Source organism: Abramis brama (assembly GCF_963993115.1).
Source record: "Abramis brama genome assembly, chromosome: 12".
In the NCBI taxonomy this organism is placed as follows: domain Eukaryota; kingdom Metazoa; phylum Chordata; class Actinopteri; order Cypriniformes; family Leuciscidae; genus Abramis; species Abramis brama.
Window position 1 is genome coordinate 13,156,770 of NC_139974.1, and position 19,836 is coordinate 13,176,605.

The following is a 19,836-nucleotide window of genomic DNA, read 5'->3' on the forward strand; positions in this document are numbered from 1 at the left end:
ACGGTTTATGAACTGTTGATGTTCATAGTCACACACTCATCAACACATTCTACATATTTTATATGAAAAAAAACATCAGAATGTCTCAAACATGAATTACAAATTATAATAACAATAAAATACACCCAAAATTAATATGAAAGAAAGCTCACTGTGATCAACACTTATGTAATGAAAATGAAGATGCACCTTAAACAAACAAACAAACAAACAAACAAACAAACAAATAAATAAATAAATAAATAACAAGCGGTCTGCGGTTCATCTGAATCTCTATTTGCTTTATTCAATAATAGAAAACAATTATCCAGATATGCTTTAACTAGCTTTATGGTCCACTTTAGACAGAATTAGATCCTGAATCCTTTTTTGTCCATTGCTTCCTCTGTTAACAACCACAGTGAGTTTTCCTGTATGATTATTAAGATCAAATATTTAAAAAGTTTATTTCCATGGCATTGAAGTTTAACATTCATATGAATAATAACATGTAAACTAAAAGAATCAATAGAACTTCATCTATTTGTGTGTGTAGATTATACATATCTGTAAAGGCCAAATATATTTTTTCTCATGCTGAGCCAGAGGAACTCCACTTCAGTAAAGCACACACTTTACAGATTTATTCCCTATATTACAGAGGGGTTTGTTCACATATGCCTGAATTTATGGGCTACGTCATTTTATTCCTAAAAATATGGTGATTTTTTTTTTTTATGGTGACCCTATTCATCTCTTGTGTAGCTAAAATGTTTTATTTCATTAAATTAAATATTAAGATGCTAACATACATATCTTTTTAATATTTTCAATACTAAAATATGATTTTAATATTCATGCTGTTCATCACAATAATCACAATGGACACAAGTCCCAAAAAAATCAATAAAAAGTGGGATTTCATATTTAAGGTTGTTTTATAATACAGCAAGAAAGTCAACACCATATTTGAATCAAAATGCTTTTATTTGGCAGCAATAAAACAACAAAGCATTGCTGTTACAACAGCTGAGAATATCTGAACATTATACTAACAGAACGAAAGATTCATTGTTGAGCATTGACTGATTTAGGACAGTCCTAAGTTTGAGTGTGTGTGAATGAATGCATGCTATCTACGTCTTTGATGTGTGTGTGTGTTTCACTGGTCAGCATCACACTGCTGTGTGTTCAGGCTCTCGGTCACTGCTTGCTGGGATGTGTGTGTGGCGTCACAGCTGATGGTTGTTGCTCTGCTCCACTCACTCTCAGTGAGACTCAGGCTGCTGCTCCAGCTGTACAGTCCATCCTTCTGCAGAACACTGGGACTCAGATTCACAGCAGAGCTCCTGCTACTGCCATCCACCTTCCAGCTCAGCTTCCAGTCAGAGGGGAATCCCTTACTGCCAAAACACAGCACTGTAGCCTTACCCTGCTGCAGCTCGCCTCTGGAGGGGGGCAGGACCGTGAGGGTGGGAGGAGTGGCAGCTAGAGAGAGAGAGAGAGAGAGAGAGAGAGAGAGAGAGAGAGAGGGAGAGAGAGAGGGAGAGAGAGGGGGGGGGGGGGGGGAGAGAGGGGGAGAGAGAGAGAGAGAGAGAGAGAGAGAGAGAGAGAGAGAGAGAGAGGGAGAGAGAGAGGGAGAGAGAGGGGGGGGGGGGGGGGAGAGAGGGGGAGAGGGAGAGAGAGAGAGAGAGGGGGGGAGAGAGAGAGAGAGAGAGAGAGGGGGGGAGAGAGAGAGAGAGAGAGAGAGAGGGGGGGGGGGGGGGAGAGAGAGAGAGGGGGGGGGGGAGAGAGAGATAGAGAGAGAGAGAGAGAGAGGGGGGGGGAGAGAGAGAGAGAGAGAGAGAGAGAGAGAGAGGGGGGAGAGAGAGAGAGAGAGAGAGAGAGAGGGGGAGAGAGAGAGAGAGAGAGAGAGTTTCATTCTTCTTAAAAACAGCTCTATCAGTCTTTCACTTCCCTTTAAGAGATTCAGAGTTAATCAAGCAGATCTGAAGAGCAACAGCCTGTAAAAACACATTTTACTGAATCATATTATTCTGATTTTAGTCTAAACTGGAGTAATAACATTAATATATTCAGTAATAACATTCAGTAATAGCATTCATATAATCAATATTATAAATATATATATATATATATATATATAAACCCCATAACATATCAGACTAAAATGTATATATTACATTTTTATCTATTCTGATTTATATTCAGAGTTCATTAAGAAAATGATTTTGTATTTTATGCAGCACGAAAATGAAGATGATTTACTTTATTTTAACATAAGAAAATATCAAGAGTAAAATATTACATTTGTGAAAAACACCAATAATGTATTTAAAATACATTTATTTCATATTAAGAATACTACAGATCTATTAACATATATACTAACATATTGCATGAGACTTATTGATATAAATATTATAATTAAACTTTATTTGGAGCACTTCTCTATTGCACAATGCACATTTCTTAAAATTCAGCCTAAAATGTGTTTCACAATTATTAAGGATGATCTCTGTATGATTATTTAAATGCAAGATATTTAAAGTGTACCTAAAGTATATTTGCAATAGTTCCACTTTAGCACAATCAATATAATACTGTATATGGGTAAAAACTATAGCAGACTTTACCAGTTTAGTATAGTACAAGTACAATTGCAGGATATGTATATTATAAATATAAATGTATTTGTAGTGTAATTATCATAAAATAAATGTATTTCAAATAAATTTGATTATATTTATTTTTCACAAGGGAATACACATTCAGAATTATAATCAAGTCTAAAATATAACAATATATTTATATTTTTTAAGTGCCGAGTTATACATAATTACAGTACAATAATAATTAACACCTGAAACAGAAGTTAAATATATTTCTGTATTATCTTAAACATAAATATAGTCAAGAATATTTATTTACAATTATAATGTATTTTTATAAATATATACATATTTCTTTTTTGAAACAGAAAGAGATTTACTTACTTCCAACTGAGAGTCGTGTTCCTCCACCGAACGTGCGCCACAGTGATACAAACCCAATGAGCGGCTGTACAAAAACCTCCTGCACTAAAACTGACACTGACAGAGTTACACTAACATCAACACTAACACTGACACTGACACTAAAACTGAATCTTAGTTTAGTTTCGCTCAGTCAGCTGAAAAAAGAAATATATTTTTAATGAATAAAATCTTGCTAAATGTATTTTGATTGTTTTTTTAGGTTTATTCCATGATGCATCTGAAAGTGTTTTGCATATTAACTGAACACTGCGCTTAAAACTCCACTGATGATTATTAGTGTGTGACACCGACACACCGACACACACACACACACAACAATGATTTCTCTTGTTCTAATGCTGTGGACACTCGGTCTGCTTGCTCAAGGTTCAAAAATATGTTTTCTACATTATAATGATAACATTTTTTATTTATTTGTTAACTTTTTAAAAAAAATTTTTTACTTTGTTTTATATTTTTATGCATTAATTTGAACTGTTTCATAGCAAATGCAAGCTTCTTTTGATTAGTTTTTGATCTCTCTCTCAGTGTCTCATCAAGAGGTCCAGACTCCTGAGTCTCTGTGTGTTACAGCAGGAGATTCAGTCTCTATAAGCTGCACTGGGACCAGTGGAGTTGGTGATGACATGAGCTGGTATCTGCTGAAACCTGGAGAAGCTCCTAAACTCCTGATCTATGAAGCAGATGATCTTGAATCTGGAGTCCCAGATCGGTTCAGTGGAAGTGGATATGAACCTGATTTTACACTGAACATACGTGGAGTCCAGCCTGAGGATGCAGGAGATTATTACTGTATGGGGGTTTATTCTGCTACAGTATTCACACAGTGAAACAACATCGTACAAAAACCTCTCTCAGTCAGACGCTACAGAGAACATGAGACTCAGGCTAGTTGCCCTGTTAACAGTTAAAGCAACAATGAAGATTTTATTTTCAGTTATTTCATCATTTGTTTAATTTTCACTTTAATTTTATTTTTATTTAGCATCATTGTGGACAGAAGATTGTTTTTATCTTTAAAGACTGGAATTATAAGCTTTATTATTCTGACATCACATAATACATATGAACATGTGAACTCATGCCATCTTAACATACTGAAACTATTCTCTTTAAGAGATATTTTCAATATTAAAATATATGATGTTACTATCATGTTACTCATATCTACAAGATAGAGTATGCTTTGTTTAAAAATGTATACTATAAAAGTAATTATTAAACATAAAAACATATATTTTACATGTATTTAAAAATGTATTTAAAGTTGCTGGTATACATGACAAAATGAGAATGTCTTTAAATGCCAAGACTTGAACTTGAATCAGCTGGTCGAACAAAATGAGTGTCAAAGAAATGTCCCAATTTCCTCAGTCCAACACAAACCACAATATAAATCAAATCGGAGGGACATTATATGTTGATAAAAATGTCAATAACCTAAATATAACACTTTCCCTATACTCCAAAGTCCAATTAACTGACAACAAGGACAAACAAGATGTTGATATAGGAAGAACTAAATGGCAAAATCATGTTTCCACAGTCCATCCTTCTTCTGCACATTACAATCCAGAATCACTTTTACAGTGTCTTCTCACTCACAGGGGAAATCAAATAAACTGTATATTGTAATGTTAACATATAAGTTACAAGTAGAAAAATGGCATGTCATTTAAATTTGTGCTTTCATAAAAATATACAGTAGAATACTTTTCATTCTTTTCATTCTGCACTTCATTCCGCTTGGCTCTTTAATGATAAATAAGGGGCATAAAATGCAAAATGTGTTCAGCCTTCAATTGCATAACTGTAAAATAAGGAACAGATTTCAGGAAACTGCCAGTATGGTGGACACTTCTGGTCATATTTGATGCTTTGCATAGACAGTGTCAGTGATCTGAGATGTTTATAAGTCTGTTTAACTCTTCATTGAGCTTCTCTTCATGATAACAGATCTAACAGCCAAAATGACTCTGATCTCCTTTATCATTTGGACACTCTACAGCATGCAAGGTACAGACAGTCACATGTGACTTTTTAAATATATTTCAGTATTAATATAAGATATATATTATATAATAATCTGTGCTGTTATCTCTTGCTCTACACAGGTTGTTTAGGACAAATTGTTGTGACTCAGTCTGAGGTTAAATCAGTCCAGCGCGGTCAAACCGTCTCTATTGACTGTAAAGTTGATACTGTGGTTTACAAAAATGAGCAAGGCTCAGTATCTAAAGGGCGTTATTATGTGTCTTGGTACAGCCAAAAAACTGAAGAGGCTCCAAAACTCTTGCTTTATTATACAAATGAAAAAAACTCAGGAATTCCTTCAAGATTCAGTGGCAGTGGACAAGGAAATGGTCTTGATTTCAGTCTGACCATCAGTGATGCCCAGCTTGAAGATGCTGGAGATTATTACTGTCAGAGTTATCATGAGATCAGTGGCAGCGCTGTGTTCACACAGTCAAAAAACGCTGCACAAAAACCTCCCTTGGTTAAACCACAGAGAATCCTCTGATGCATCCGAGACCTACAGGTGCAGAAATGAGAACAAAAACAGGGGTTAGCATCAATGATACACACATATGTATGCGTTTTATGTTTTCTTATTTAATCTAATTAATCTTCAAACCCAGATCTGCCCTTTAGGAATAATCATTGAATTTCTTGCTGTTCCTGTAACGCATCTCTTTTTTCCCCCATATCAATTAGTGCTGCCTTCACAAACGTAGGCCTTTGTGAAAAATCATATTTAAACGATACCTCTATAAATCCTTGTGATGTGCGAGTTGTTCAGTATGAAAAGATAAAACTCTATTGTGTCACACAGAGTAAAGAAGCAGAAATTCATATTCTTTAGTTCTTTAGTTATACTGTTATAACGTAGTTGTCTTTGTAATCTAACAGATACCATTTTGAATCCATATCATATACCACCTCCATCTCAACCATAATATAGTAAATTATCTCAGGAAGTTTTGGGCTAAGTAGATATAGTAAGTTTGCACCCACTCTTGAAAACGTTGCAACTTCAAGGAGAAGTGTATCCACCCATATATCTGCCCGAATATATATATTTTATATACTTATATACTTTTAAATTAAGATTTTTAATTCATTTCTTGTTTATCACTATAAAAGGAACCTGAAAAAAAAAAAAACAACTGTAAAATAAACATAAATCACATATAGCCTAAAGAAATATTTATCTCAAGTGTGCTTATATTTTTTTTTTAATATCTTTTGGAAATAAAGGTATCAACACTGTCCAAAGGCCAATAAAACCAAATACAGAGAAAGAAACTTGTAATGTCTTACTGCCCCCTACTGGAACTACGAGAAGAAGCAAATTAGGAGCACGTGACATTAATGAAACCTCTGCATTGTTCAACTCCTGAACTCAAACTTCATTCATTTGTGAAGAGCAAGAGTTTTGCATAAGCACATGGACAATGCTTTTGAAACACAGAAGGGTGAGTTTGATAGTTGTTGGTCATGACTACAGACTTGTATGTAGGCTACGTAAATATTTACGTAGTAGGCTACTCATAATACTCTAAATACTAAGGAGATGAGAAGAGTGCAAACCCCATATAAGACATTCCCAATAAAAATTCTCGTAATTTTGACTTTATTCTCAAAATATTACGACTTTATTCTCGTAATGTTTCGACTTTAATCTCGAAATATCTCGACTTTAATCTAGAAGTATCTCGACTTTAATCTAGAAGTATCTCGACTTTAATCTCGAAATATTTCTACTTTATTCTCGTAATTTTAGAAAAAAAAAAGTTTTTTTACGGTTTTCTTTTTTAAATGTATTGTTACGTTGCAGTTCAGGGCTTCCGTACAATAGGCTACTGCAAAAGATTTGATTTCATGTTGACTTTAAGAGAGGTTCATGTTCTCAGAAAGAAAAAAAACTAATTATCATTATTGTAAGATAATTGTGAGATAATTATTTTACTGTTGGAAAACACTGGACCTTCTGTAGACCTATAGTCTTCAGCATGTAGAACTCAGTAGACAACCTTTGCATCCAAATAGTTAATGTAAAGTTTTGTCAGTTACAAAATTCTAAAGTATTAAATATATTGGGCTCGTCCGGGTTTTGAACCGGGGACCACTCGCACCCTTATCGAGAATCATACCCCTAGACCAACAAGCCTTGTATAAATTTGGAAGTATGACACGTTTAATACAGGAGATTCAGGCCCATTTTTGCCGACGTGGATGTGGGATGCTTGTTCTGTTGGATTCCTGGTGGCATCAAGTGTCTAATGGCGACATCTAGTGGTGGACAAGCAGATGTAAAGCTCTTCAGTGGACGTGTCTTTTATTCAAAATAGATGCTGTGCTAGTCATATTACATTTTTAGGGCCCAAGCCCTGAAAGGGCGAAGGAGACACCGGATAATGGTCTGTTCCTGTTGGAGACAACGGATAATGGTCTGTTCCTGTTGGAGACAACGGATAATGGCCTGTTCCTGTTGGAGACAACGGATAATGGTCTGTTCCTGTTGGAGGCTTGACACTGAACTGGGACTATGGTGAGTGTTTTATAGTGCTTGTTGATGAGGCTGCTGATGGTGAACAGGTGCGGGTGATTAGTATTCCGGAGACAGTTATCGTTGTGTGGTGGATGGGACCGAGCTTGATTGGTCCCTGACAGTAGGACTGTATGCTTTTATTTATTTAATTTTTTGCCTGCTTTATTCATCTCCACATTTAATCATCTTGTATCTACCCAGCTGTTCAACGATGAAAAAGACAGAAAATGGAAATTATGAGCGGGGTGGCCCTGCTTCGGCCCTAGCTCCACCCATGAAGAATCTTTGCATATGAACTGCATGCTTCAGTGCACTGGAGGTCTTTATAGATATGTGAATTTATTATTTTCTGACTGACAGCTCTCCTTCATGATAACAGATCAAAAAGCAAACATGACTTTAATAGCCGTCATTATTTGGACACTCACAACCTGCACCTGGAGTAAGTAGGCTATAGCAATTTATGTCATCAACCAATTTAGAGGAACCTAAATTGAGCAATCCACAAGATCGGTATTGTCACTGAATATGTAACATATTGTGTACAAAAAAAAAGAAAAAAAGAAAAGAAAAAGACACTTAGTCATTGTAGTGCAACTGTAAGAAATATTGTGTGCTCAGGCTGACAGATGCCTATAACTAAGTGTTAAATGTGCTCATCTGTTTTATATTTTTCTCATTGTTTTCTGTCTCTCTCTTCAGGTTCTGTGGGACAAACTCTGACTCAATCTGAAGCTCAAACAGTGCAGACTGATCAGACTGTCTCTATTCACTATAATCACGCATGTAAGAAAAAATGATGTGGATGTCGAAGATCTCAAAAATGAAGTTTATTCCAGCAAAGTAGTAACAAAGTACAGACAGCACTTCGGATTCAGTGGAGTCAAACAGAATGAACCCAGAACATCCAAATCTTAAACCTTTTATCCTGTTCTTAATGTAAATTAAGTTGCTCTTGTTGCAACAACTGTGGTCTATGTTAATGAAGTTTTGACACCCCATTGTCTGAGAAGGTTCTCTGTGTCCCACACCCAGTCCCATTCTACAATTGACTACCATTTGTTCAGGATGTGATCAACCCAAATGGTGAAGAAACAATATAACTTGACTTTCTTTCATCTCTATGATAATTAAGCCATTTTGGGGATGAGCTCATTCTAAAATATATTTTGGAGTGGAATCTGGGTCGAGGCAGACTACAATTTCTTACACACACCAGCAGTAAACTGTTGGAACACAGGTGATACCTCTCAGAGATGTATGTCCTGGTACCATCAGATTCCTGGAGAAGTTCCTAAACTCCTGATCTATTTCACATCAGTCAGAGCTTCAGGTGTTTCTTCTAGATTCAGCGGCAGTGAAAGTCTCATTTATAGACAATAGTGGGCCCACAGCTGATTAGCAGAACTAGCCGGTTAGCCGGAGACCTACAGCTGCACTGGGTGTACACAACATAACATTCAAACTATTGTGAACAAGCAATAGAAAATATAAACATCAATTATTAATCATGCTTACAGGCTGTGATTCAGAGGAGCAAGCTGGTCCAAATAAACTAGGTACCGAGATTTAAGAAGCAGTCATCAGTAAAATGACGGGAACACAACAAAAGATTGTGATTGTACTGCTGTGGTATCATTGAAAAAAATAATTGTAACCACTAATTCTTTGCAACATCATCATTCGAAAGTGAAAATGAAACAAATTTACTTTCACGGCGTTACACAGCGTCTTCAAACCATGATGTTAACCACGTGAAAAAGCTACAGTGTTTGAGGGCAGGTCAAGTTGTTCACGGGAGGATAATGTAGAACATACGGGCGTTAGGCAAATGTGTTACCTAGTGTATCCGTCACAGAAGTGGGAATCGAAATACTGACGACTCGTTTAGGCTGTTCAGAGTCGATTCTGTCTTTTGAGAGACAATAACTTTATTTATTGTGCCCTTTCGGATTCAGAATTTTGCAGATCATTTACATTCACAGACATTACACATTGCATGAAAGGAAATATTTGAAAAAGCATAATTGGGGCACTTTAATGAAACTGTTGCGTTCACAATTTAGTGACACAATGTAATTAGCCTATACTTTACTTTTAATGTAGTTATTTTACATAAATCTATTATTACATTTTGTGCTCAAATTTATTACATTAAAAATGAGTATTATTCTATTTAAACATTGAACATTGTTTCACTTATACATTATTTGCTGGTATGTGTGTTTCATTAGTGTGTTCCTAATGTAATACATTTATCATACAATAACCTATTACACAATATGAAAAGTCACTATTACATTGGAAATTCATTATTACATTATTTCAGACAGGACCACTTTGGCAAGTTACTTGAGTTTATTGAACACAATTTATCTTTGGCGGTATATGGTTTCTTATGGGGGTTCTTGCTCCATAATTAATGGCATACAGAGCTTTAGCATTAACCCCCCATAAAACCATCAGCTTGAGTGATATACAGATGATTAAGACACTTTAGTATGTCTTTAAAGCAAAACAGTGTTAATAAGTAGACGTGGCAGTAAATCATCTAAAGGCTACTGTAGCTTGGCTATGAGGATGAGTGTCTCTCAGCAGTGATATCTGTGATGACTATAGGACCTTGGTAATCTGAAACAAAAGAAAACAACAGCCAGAAGGTGCACAGTAATATGCTTGATACTTATAGTGGTGATGGCGGGAGGGTTGTGAGCAGTTTGAGCATGCTTACCGAGCAGTAATACCACACACACACACACATATATATATATAATCCCGGTCTAATAGGAGAATGGTAGTGGCAGGAGAATGGAGCGATTTGACAGCTGATCTCGGCCTAAACCTACGTGGCCTGCCTGAAATGAAAGCTTTAGCGTAAGTTCTGCTGGGAAGACTCAATTGTTATGTCACTTATTACCTTCTCATCTATCCAATCACGTTCTAATACTTGTAGTATAAAAGGTAGGCACTTACACAACATCTGAGTTTGCAGATGTTGACGCTTTCATTCATCTCCATCCTCCCCACCACCACCAGGATGGTCCCTTCCCATACCTCACAGGGGGTCGGCTGCGCCACTGCCTTCGTTGCAGGAAATGCAGAGTCTGTACCCTCGGATTACGAGCTACGGACGGGGCCTACGCCAAATAACTTTATGGCATTTATTGCCTGGGCTGTTAATAAATGTATAATTGTTACAGTATTTATTCTTCCGAGTCTTTCTGGTAGAACTAACGCTGTGCTCGATGAGCTCAACATTTTGACAAAAAATATTACATTATAAACATTTTATTACATTAATAATGTTACCTATTACATTATGTGCAGTTATTGCTTTATTACAGTATGAGTTGATACACATCTTTTATTCAGAATAAACGTGGTCATTTACTTTAAATTGTGAATTTGTGATGTAGGCCTAGGCAAAATATATTTTTGACTACACTCTTCACAGCACCTCAACAAGGTGCAGTGTTGAGGTTTGACTGACAGTTTGAGGTTTAGGCACAAACTCTTTTCAATACTTTTCATTTATTAAATATTTGCAAAGCACAGACAAACGTAAAGGGTGACCAAAAGTAAGTGTATGACAAATATATATAAAAATGACGAAATAAGGAGCTTCTGCCCAACAGCAAAAATATTATAAATTATAATTTATAAAATAATTGTCATACAGAGTTAAAGGAACACGCCGACTTTTGGGGACTTTAGCTTATTCACCGTATCCCCCAGAGTTAGATAAGTCCATACATAGCCTTCTCATCTCCGTGCGTGCCGTAACTCTGTCTGACGCACCCACCGCTAGCCTAGCTTAGCACAAATACTGGAGGTAAACGGCTCCATCTAACCTATTGCTTTCAATAAGTGACAAAATAACGCCAACATTTTCCTATTTACATGTTGTGATTTGTGTAGTCACAGCGTGTACAAATAACAAGGACACATGAGACACAGCCATCTTCTAACCGTATACATACTGGGAACTATATTCTCAGAAGGTGAAGCAGAGTGATTTGCTCGCAGCACCTGAGATGGTGAGGAGCAGAGAGTTCACTCAGAATTGGAGTAAATCACTCGCCTCAGTCAGTGGCGTCATGCCCATTCAAAGTGCACGTGCCCCCTCAGATTTTTCCTCCCTGATAATTTTTTTGTCACAGCTTTATTCCTATTATGCTCCATAATATACCAGAGCCTATGACGACTCAAATGTATTCTTCTGGATGTGTAATAAGTCAGCATCAGCCCGCCCCTTTTTCCTAATATGGTGTCTGTGTATATCAAATCTAGAGCGCTACGCGCGTAGCGCTCTAGAATCTTTGCTGTGTATGTTCAAGCAACTCACGTCTCGCACGTTGAGCTGGCAATGTTTTACAGATGGTCTTGAAGTGGTAAGTGGGCAAAGCAACAAATCGGCATTGAATTAGTTATCGGATGATATTAAAAGGTAGTGGGATTATTTGTGGTTGACCTGGAAATTTTAACTTGATCAAAAAGTTATGGATTTGATATTAGCTGCGAATTCAGAGCATTATCAGTGTAACGTTATCGATAGCTATAGCCTAGTCTAACAGTAAACTAGTTGGCTGACGTTACTGCCATACAAAGCCATAACGTTATCTGATCGGTTTTGAAACATCTGTTCTGCTTTGTGTCAAAGTCTCCAGCTGGTTCAATTGTTTTCAGTTTCATAGAAACGAGGGTGTTAAATTTGTTGTAGGCTAACTGCAAAATCCAACCTAACGTTATCAAGGCATCGACTTGATGTTTCTCCCATAGACTGTTATTCACGGTTCTTCACGGATCAGGCAGCTATAAATCCAATGGCTAGCTATAGCCCTTCTGTCTGGTTCATAGGTTAAATGTACAAGTTACAAGTTACTAGCTTTTCTGTTAGCTCATAAATTACTCTTTACAAGTTCCTTATTTAAAATATAATAATGAGCAGTGTAACTACAGTATTTCAATGATTTTACTAAAGTAATGTTACATATTACATTTGATTTGATTACTTTTTTACATTTGTCAAATATTAACCATTTTCAAATAAACGGGGTAGTGTTAACCTTATTCAGCACTGAAATCTGAAATCTGTCAAACTTCTTTCAAAGTCCTTCATCACATATTAATATTAATATTAAAATAACTTCAGAGCACCACAAAGTCAGACCTCAGCACCTTTATGTACCTTTAATGTAAGATTGTTCTTAGGTCACATACCAATTTAAAATCATAACATAAAAACTGCAATGGTACTGTTTTTAAAATCATGTGTAGTAGGCCTAAGTGTACAGTAAGTGTGTGTGTAAACATGCTTTAATGAAGTAGACTTCAAAAGCTTTTGAATTTGAGCTTACAGTTCTTTCATCAACCTGTCTTTTACATAAACTTACAAAATAGATACTTTAACTTAGTCCTCAGATAGAGGAGGGTTGCTGCTAGCTCCGTTAAGGTATTTCTGTCCCTCCCAAACTGCATTGAAATGGTATGTTTGGCAGCCAGAATTAAAAAATTTTCAGGGGGAGAAACCCCCTGACCCCTCCTAACATGATCCATATCACCCGTCAGAAAACAATTGCAACGTCTCAGATTGTGCCCCCCCAGAATTTTGGCTTGCATGACGCCCCTGGCCTCAGTCATAAAGTTTTATTAACTAAATCACAAATATAACTAAGCTAAACATTTACAAATTCACACAATCACACATGCATGGGTAAAGTAGAAAGTGACAGGATAAAACCGTAAACAGGGACTGAAGCTATGGAAAAGATCTAACCATCTAACTATGAAAAAAAACATCAGCTATTTATTTTCAGAGCACCTCATTAAATGTATACTTGCATGGCCTTTGCAGTGAAAGCATTTCGTGAAGTTCCTGAAGAACGATTTTGATGGTTCCATGAGAAAAAGTAAAAAAAAAAAGTAAAAAAAAAAAAAAAAAAAAAAAAAAATATATATATATATATATATATATATATATATATATGTTTTTTTTTATTTGTTTTTTTTATACTATATACTAAAATTAACTATATACTAAACTATTCATATATGGCTACAAGAAATACACAAAATTAATGATTGAAAAAGCTTTTATTTGGCAAAAAAATTAAAAAAAATTAAAAAAGAGTTTATCATACATGTTAAAACAGACTTAAAGAAAGATTAACAGAGCAAAATGGCACACTGCGTGTGTAAGTGTGAAAGAATTCTTATATATGATGTGTGTGTGTGTTTCACTGGTCAGCATCACACTGCTGTGTGTTCAGGCTCTCGGTCACTGCTTTCTGGGATGTGTATGTGGCGTCACAGCTGATGGTTGTTGCTCTGCTCCACTCACACTCAGTGAGACTCAGGCTGCTGCTCCAGCTGTACAGTCCATCCTTCTGCAGAACACTGGGACTCAGATTCACAGCAGAGCTCCTGCTACTGCCATCCACCTTCCAGCTCAGCTTCCAGTCAGAGGGGAATCCCTTACTGCCCAAACACAGCACTGTAGCCTTACCCTGCTGCAGCTCGCCTCTGGAGGGGGGCAGGACCGTGAGGGTGGGGCGAGTGGCAGCTAGAGAGAGAGAGAGAGAGAGAGAGAGGGAGAGAGAGAGAGAGAGAGAGAGAGAGAGAGAGGGAGAGAGAGAGAGAGAGAGAGAGAGAGTTTCATTCTTCTTAAAAACAGCTCTATCAGTCTTTCACTTCCCTTTAAGAGACTCAGAGTTAATCAAGGAGATCTGAAGAGCAACAGCCCGTAAAAACACAATTTACTGAATTATATTATTCTGATTTTAGTCTAATCTGGAGTAATAACATTAATATATTCAGTAATAAAATTCAGTAATAGCATTAATATATTCAGTACTTATAAATATATATAAATAAATAAAAAACAATAACATATCAGACTAAAATGTATATATTACATTTTTATCTATTCTGATTTAAAAATATATTCAGAGTTTATTAAGAAAATGATTTTGTATTTTATGCAGCACGAAAATGAAGATGATTTACTTTATTTTAACATAAAATATTACATTTGTGAAAAACACCAATATGATAATGCATTTAAAATACATTTATTTCATACTGAGAAAACTACAAATCCATTAACATATATACTAACATATTACATGAGACTTATTGATATAAATATTATAATTAAACTTTATTTGGAGCACTTCTCTATTGCACAATGCACATTTCTTAATATTAAGCCTAAAATGTGTTTCACAATTATTAAGGATGATCTCTGTATGATTATTTATATGCAAGATATTTAAAGTATACCTAAAGTATATTTGCAATAGTTCCACTTTAGCACAATCAATATAATATATGGATAAATAAAGTGCATTAAGTACAAAACTAGTTGTTCCGATTTAGCAGACTTTAAGTATAGTATAGTACAAGTACAATTGCAGGATATTTATATTATAAATATAAATGTATTTGTAGTGTAATTATCATAAAATAAATGTATTTCAAATACATTTTATTATATTTATTTTTCACTAGGGAATACACATTCAGAATTATAATCAAGTCTAAAATATAACAATATGCTATATATTTATATTTTTTAAGTGCCCAGTTATACAGCATATATTTACCGTACAGTAATAATTAACAGCTGAAACAGAAGTTAAATATATTTCTGTATTATCTTAAACATATAGTCAAGAATATTTATTAACAATTATAATGTATTTTTTATAAATATATACATATTTATTTTTTGAAACAGAAAGAGATTTACTTACTTCCAACTGAGAGTCGTGTTCCTCCACCGAACGTGCGCCACAGTGATACAAACCCAATGAGCGGCTGTACAAAAACCTCCTGCACTAAAACTGACACTGACAGAGTTACACTAACATCAACACTAACACTGACACTGACACTAAAACTGTATCTTAGTTTAGTTTCGCTCAGTCAGCTGAAAAAAGAAATACATTTTTAATAAATAAAGTCTTGCTAAATGTATTTTGATTGTTTTTTGAGGTTTATTCCATGATGCATCTGAAAGTGTTTTGCATATTAACTGAACACTGCGCTTAAAACTCCACTGATGGTTATTAGTGTGTGACACCGACACACACACACACACACACACACACACACATACACACACACAACAATGATTTCTCTTGTTCTAATGCTGTGGACACTCGTTCTGCTCGCTCAAGGTTCAAAAATATGTTTTCTATATTATAATGATACAATTTTTTTTTTTTCTTTCTTTGTTTTATATTTTTATGCATTAATTTGAACTGTTGTATAGCAAATGCAAGCTTCTTTTGATTAGTTTTTGATCTCTCTCTCAGTGTCTCATCAAGAGGTCCAGACTCCTGAGTCTCTGTGTGTTACAGCAGGAGATTCAGTCTCTATAAGCTGCACTGGGACCAGTGGAGTTGATAGTGACATGAGCTGGTATCTGCTGAAACCTGGAGAAGCTCCTAAACTCCTGATCTATGCAGCAAGTCGACTTCAATCTGGAGTCCCAGATCGGTTCAGTGGAAGTCGAGCTGGACTTCATTTCACACTAAATCTACGTGGAGTCCAGCCTGAGGATGCAGGAGATTATTACTGTATGGGGGCTTACCGTGGCAGGTTCACACAGTGAAACAACATTGTACAAAAACCTCTCTCAGTCAGACGCTACAGAGAACATGAGACTCAGGCTAGTTGCCCTGTTAACAGTTAAAGCAACAATGAAGATTTTATTTTCAGTTAATTAATTATTTTTTCACTTTAATTTTCATTATTGATTTCAGAAGAAATAAATATGTGGCATTTTGAGATTAGCATCATTGTGGACAGGAGCTTGTTTTTATCTTTAAAGACTAAAATTATAAGCTTTATTATATGCAGGATACATCACATTCTGACATCACATTATACTGTATATGAACATGTGAACTCATGCCATCTTAGCATACTGAAACTATTCTCTTTCAAGTGATACTTTCAGTATTAAAATATGATGGTAGTATTCATGTCACTTATATCCACAAGTTACAGTATGCTTTATTTAAAAATGTATACTATAAAAGTAATTAACAAACATGAAAAATATATATTTTTTACGTTCTAATTTTGCCATGTATACCAGAAACTTTTAATACATTTTTAAATACGTAAAATGTATTCAAAGTTGCTGGTATACATGGCAAAATGAGAATGTATTTAAATGCCAATACTTGTTCTTGAATCAGTTGGTCCTGGAACCTGAGTGTCAAAGAAATATCCTAATTTCCTCAATCCAACACTAACCACAATATAAAACAAATCAGAGGGACATTATAGGTTGATAAAACTGCTGTGAAATTATAGGCAGATTGCTAACATTATTAACATCTTCTGATGCAGCTGCAAGTGGAATACACACAAGCACTAAGATAGCTTAATATAATTAATCATTCAACCCAATAATATATTTATTTAAATGTACATTCCATTCTCCTGTAACATATAGGCTAGCATGTCCATAATCCAGACAAAATTCACAAATGTTGTCTATTGGACCTTCCAATGACTGTCTATTTGTATATTTGTTTTTTTTAATTATTAAATTATTCATTGTAAAAAAATAATAATATATCGAATGGGATTTAATTGCGTTTTAAATTAAATGTGAAATGTATAGAAATTAAAGGAAAATATTTGTCTTCAAAATGGAGCTGACACACCATCAGTTGAATCTTTGTCTCCTATAATAAACATTTATGTAAGATACAGCAGCAAAATTACTTTTTTATTGTTTAATCAGAATACTTATACTAAATATAAAATATAAAAATACAAGCAATACAATATTACTAATGATATTGATAAATACATGTACATCATTCATTTCCTGTAGATTTATGTTTTATGTTTTACATGTTTTAGTTTTCTTTAATGAAATATTAAGGTTGTTAGGGGTTAACAGTTTAGGACCCAAGGACCAGATGTTTGAAAGAAGAGTCAGAATTATAAAAAAAAATGAAGAAAAGTTTTACTGAAGATAGTTTGCAGTTTCATCAGCAGAAGTCAGCTTCAAGACTCACACAGGAGTTCGTAGGCCGCCCCGCTTACAGTTACAAAGATCACAGCAGTTATACCCTTCACCAAGGTCTAAGCTACGTCCTTGCTTCAGGTTGAATGATTCTCATTGGCTAAGAAATTGATAAACTTAGTAATTTTCCACACATATACAGATAGACAGAAGCATATCTCCATAGATTATGCAGCTGACACTCGGACCCTGAAGTTAGGCACGTCGTGACCTTCCATGTCGCAGATTTGGGTTGCTGGGTGCCAGCATGTCCCGAACAACAACTCAGTCAATCTCCAATAATGCCAGTGGTTCCTTAACCTGTAAGCAAGAAGACTAACACACACACCGACACACATCTTTTCCAAGGTTGGATTTGGCCAGGCTCTAACTATAAACAGGAGTCTCATCTCAAAACATCAAGATAACAAGTTCTTTCTCTCAGGATAGGACACTTTAGTCTAAATGGAAAATATAGGCTTTAACTGAGAAATGGTCCCTTAAACTATAGACTTCAATGACCCCTATGTGTTTTAACACGTTGAAGACCTTTCTCAAACACAAAACATGTCCCCATTTCATTTCTGGAAGCCGGATTAAATGAGCGAGCACTGTTACTGCATTCAGATATCAAATACAGACTCCAGAGAAGTCATTCAACTCATTATTTTTGAAATGTGCTATATAAATAAACTTGCCTTGCCTTGCCTTGCCTTGCCATGTAAATCCAGGAGGAAACTGAATGTGTGTTTGACAGGAGTCTGTTGAGTGGAGAGTGTTTTGCATGTTTACACTCACAAAACTCCTCATGATCAGTGTGTGTTCAGTCCCGCCAGAGTCACTGACACACCAAACAATAATGGCTCTTCTAATTCTGGCTACACTGACTCTGCTTGCTCACTGACACTGACGAAGGCAAAGAGCAGAAACTTATGTCAACTTTATCTCCTGTCTTTAATAAAAGATTTTTAGAGTGCAGACCTTTCTTGCATTTTTGATTTGATACATAGCTCAGCACCTAAAACTTTTACATTATAAACCGTTTATTACATTAATAATGTCATACCATAATACATTATGCTTTTTTATTACATTATGCTTTGTTATTACATTATGAGTTGCTACACGTCTTTTATTCAGAATAGACGGTCAGAGCCGGATTTACTTGTGAATTTGTGACAGGCAAAATACATTTTTGACTACACTCTTCACCGCACCTCAAAAATACATAAAACATCAGCATTTATATAGTGTTTTTAGTAAAGAAAACACTGCTGCACTTATTCAAAGAACCAGTTCTTTATTTACCCATGAAAACAAGCAGAGATGGACCAAAATCACTGAGGTTTAGGCACAAACTCTTGTCAATACTTTTCATTTGTTAAATATTTGCAAAGCACAGACAACCGTAAAGTGTGACAAATAATGATGTATGACGAAAATGACAAATGACGAAATATGGAGCTTCTGCCCGACAGCAACAATATTATACATTTTATAATTTTATAAAGTAATTGTTGTACAGAGTTAATTAGCATTTGAGTGAAATAATAATGAAAAATCGAATTATTGCTCCTTATTGTAATTAAAACCATTTAACACTTGTATGGTGTTCGGGTCTGTAGGACCCGTTTTCATTTTTTATCAAAAGAAAAATGATACGATTCATTATTTTTTCAAACTCAGACTCATTGGCCGTGGCTCATTTTCTGTGAAGAATATATATGAAAACATTTTCAATGACCACACACTGTACACCCCTGTGTCCTCATAAACCAAACGCTTAAAAAAACATACTAAATGGTGTTTTTTGAAATTCAAAAAATGCCAAAAGTTTTCTGTGATTGGTAGGTTTAAGGGTAGGGTTAGTGTAGGGGGATAGATTATACAGTTTGTACATTAGAAAAACCATTACGCCTATGGAGAGTCCGCGTAAACAAAGGTAGAAATATTAACCATATGCTTTATATTTGTTTATATTGCTTGTAATTGTGATGAAGTAAACATCTGTTGAGTATTTTTACATAAAATGTTGATTGTGTTGAATTAAAAACCCAAAAATGCAGCGGGTCCACCAGACCCACGAACACTGGCTGAGTAACAAAAATATGAACACCACACAAGGGTTAAAAGTTGAACTCAACTGCACAATAACTCTACACTGCTCAAGCCTGCAGTGTAACAGCAGAACAAGAGTGAAACAGTTAAATTTATTATTACTTTTATTTGTCAGCAAC

General features: G+C 35.3%; 4 long non-coding RNA genes across 4 annotated transcripts; 2 read left to right on the forward strand and 2 right to left on the reverse strand.

Annotated features, from left to right (window-relative positions):
- Positions 1–947: 947 nt before the first annotated feature.
- LOC311094097 lies at positions 948–3,236 on the reverse strand. The gene is made up of 2 exons (XR_014608564.1): positions 2,976–3,236; positions 948–1,467 (listed from the first exon to the last, which is right to left on the reverse strand). It is a non-coding gene; the product is annotated as an uncharacterized lncRNA (long non-coding RNA).
- A 3,775-nt stretch (positions 3,237–7,011) lies between these two features.
- Positions 7,012–8,568, forward strand: LOC311094198. The gene is made up of 2 exons (XR_014608596.1): positions 7,012–8,011; positions 8,272–8,568. It is a non-coding gene; the product is annotated as an uncharacterized lncRNA (long non-coding RNA).
- A 5,075-nt stretch (positions 8,569–13,643) lies between these two features.
- LOC311093496 lies at positions 13,644–15,529 on the reverse strand. The gene is made up of 2 exons (XR_014608421.1): positions 15,324–15,529; positions 13,644–14,131 (listed from the first exon to the last, which is right to left on the reverse strand). It is a non-coding gene; the product is annotated as an uncharacterized lncRNA (long non-coding RNA).
- Positions 15,530–15,644: 115 nt separating this feature from the next.
- On the forward strand, positions 15,645–16,292 carry LOC311093497. Its single transcript, XR_014608422.1, has 2 exons — positions 15,645–15,749; positions 15,888–16,292. It is a non-coding gene; the product is annotated as an uncharacterized lncRNA (long non-coding RNA).
- Positions 16,293–19,836: the final 3,544 nt, after the last annotated feature.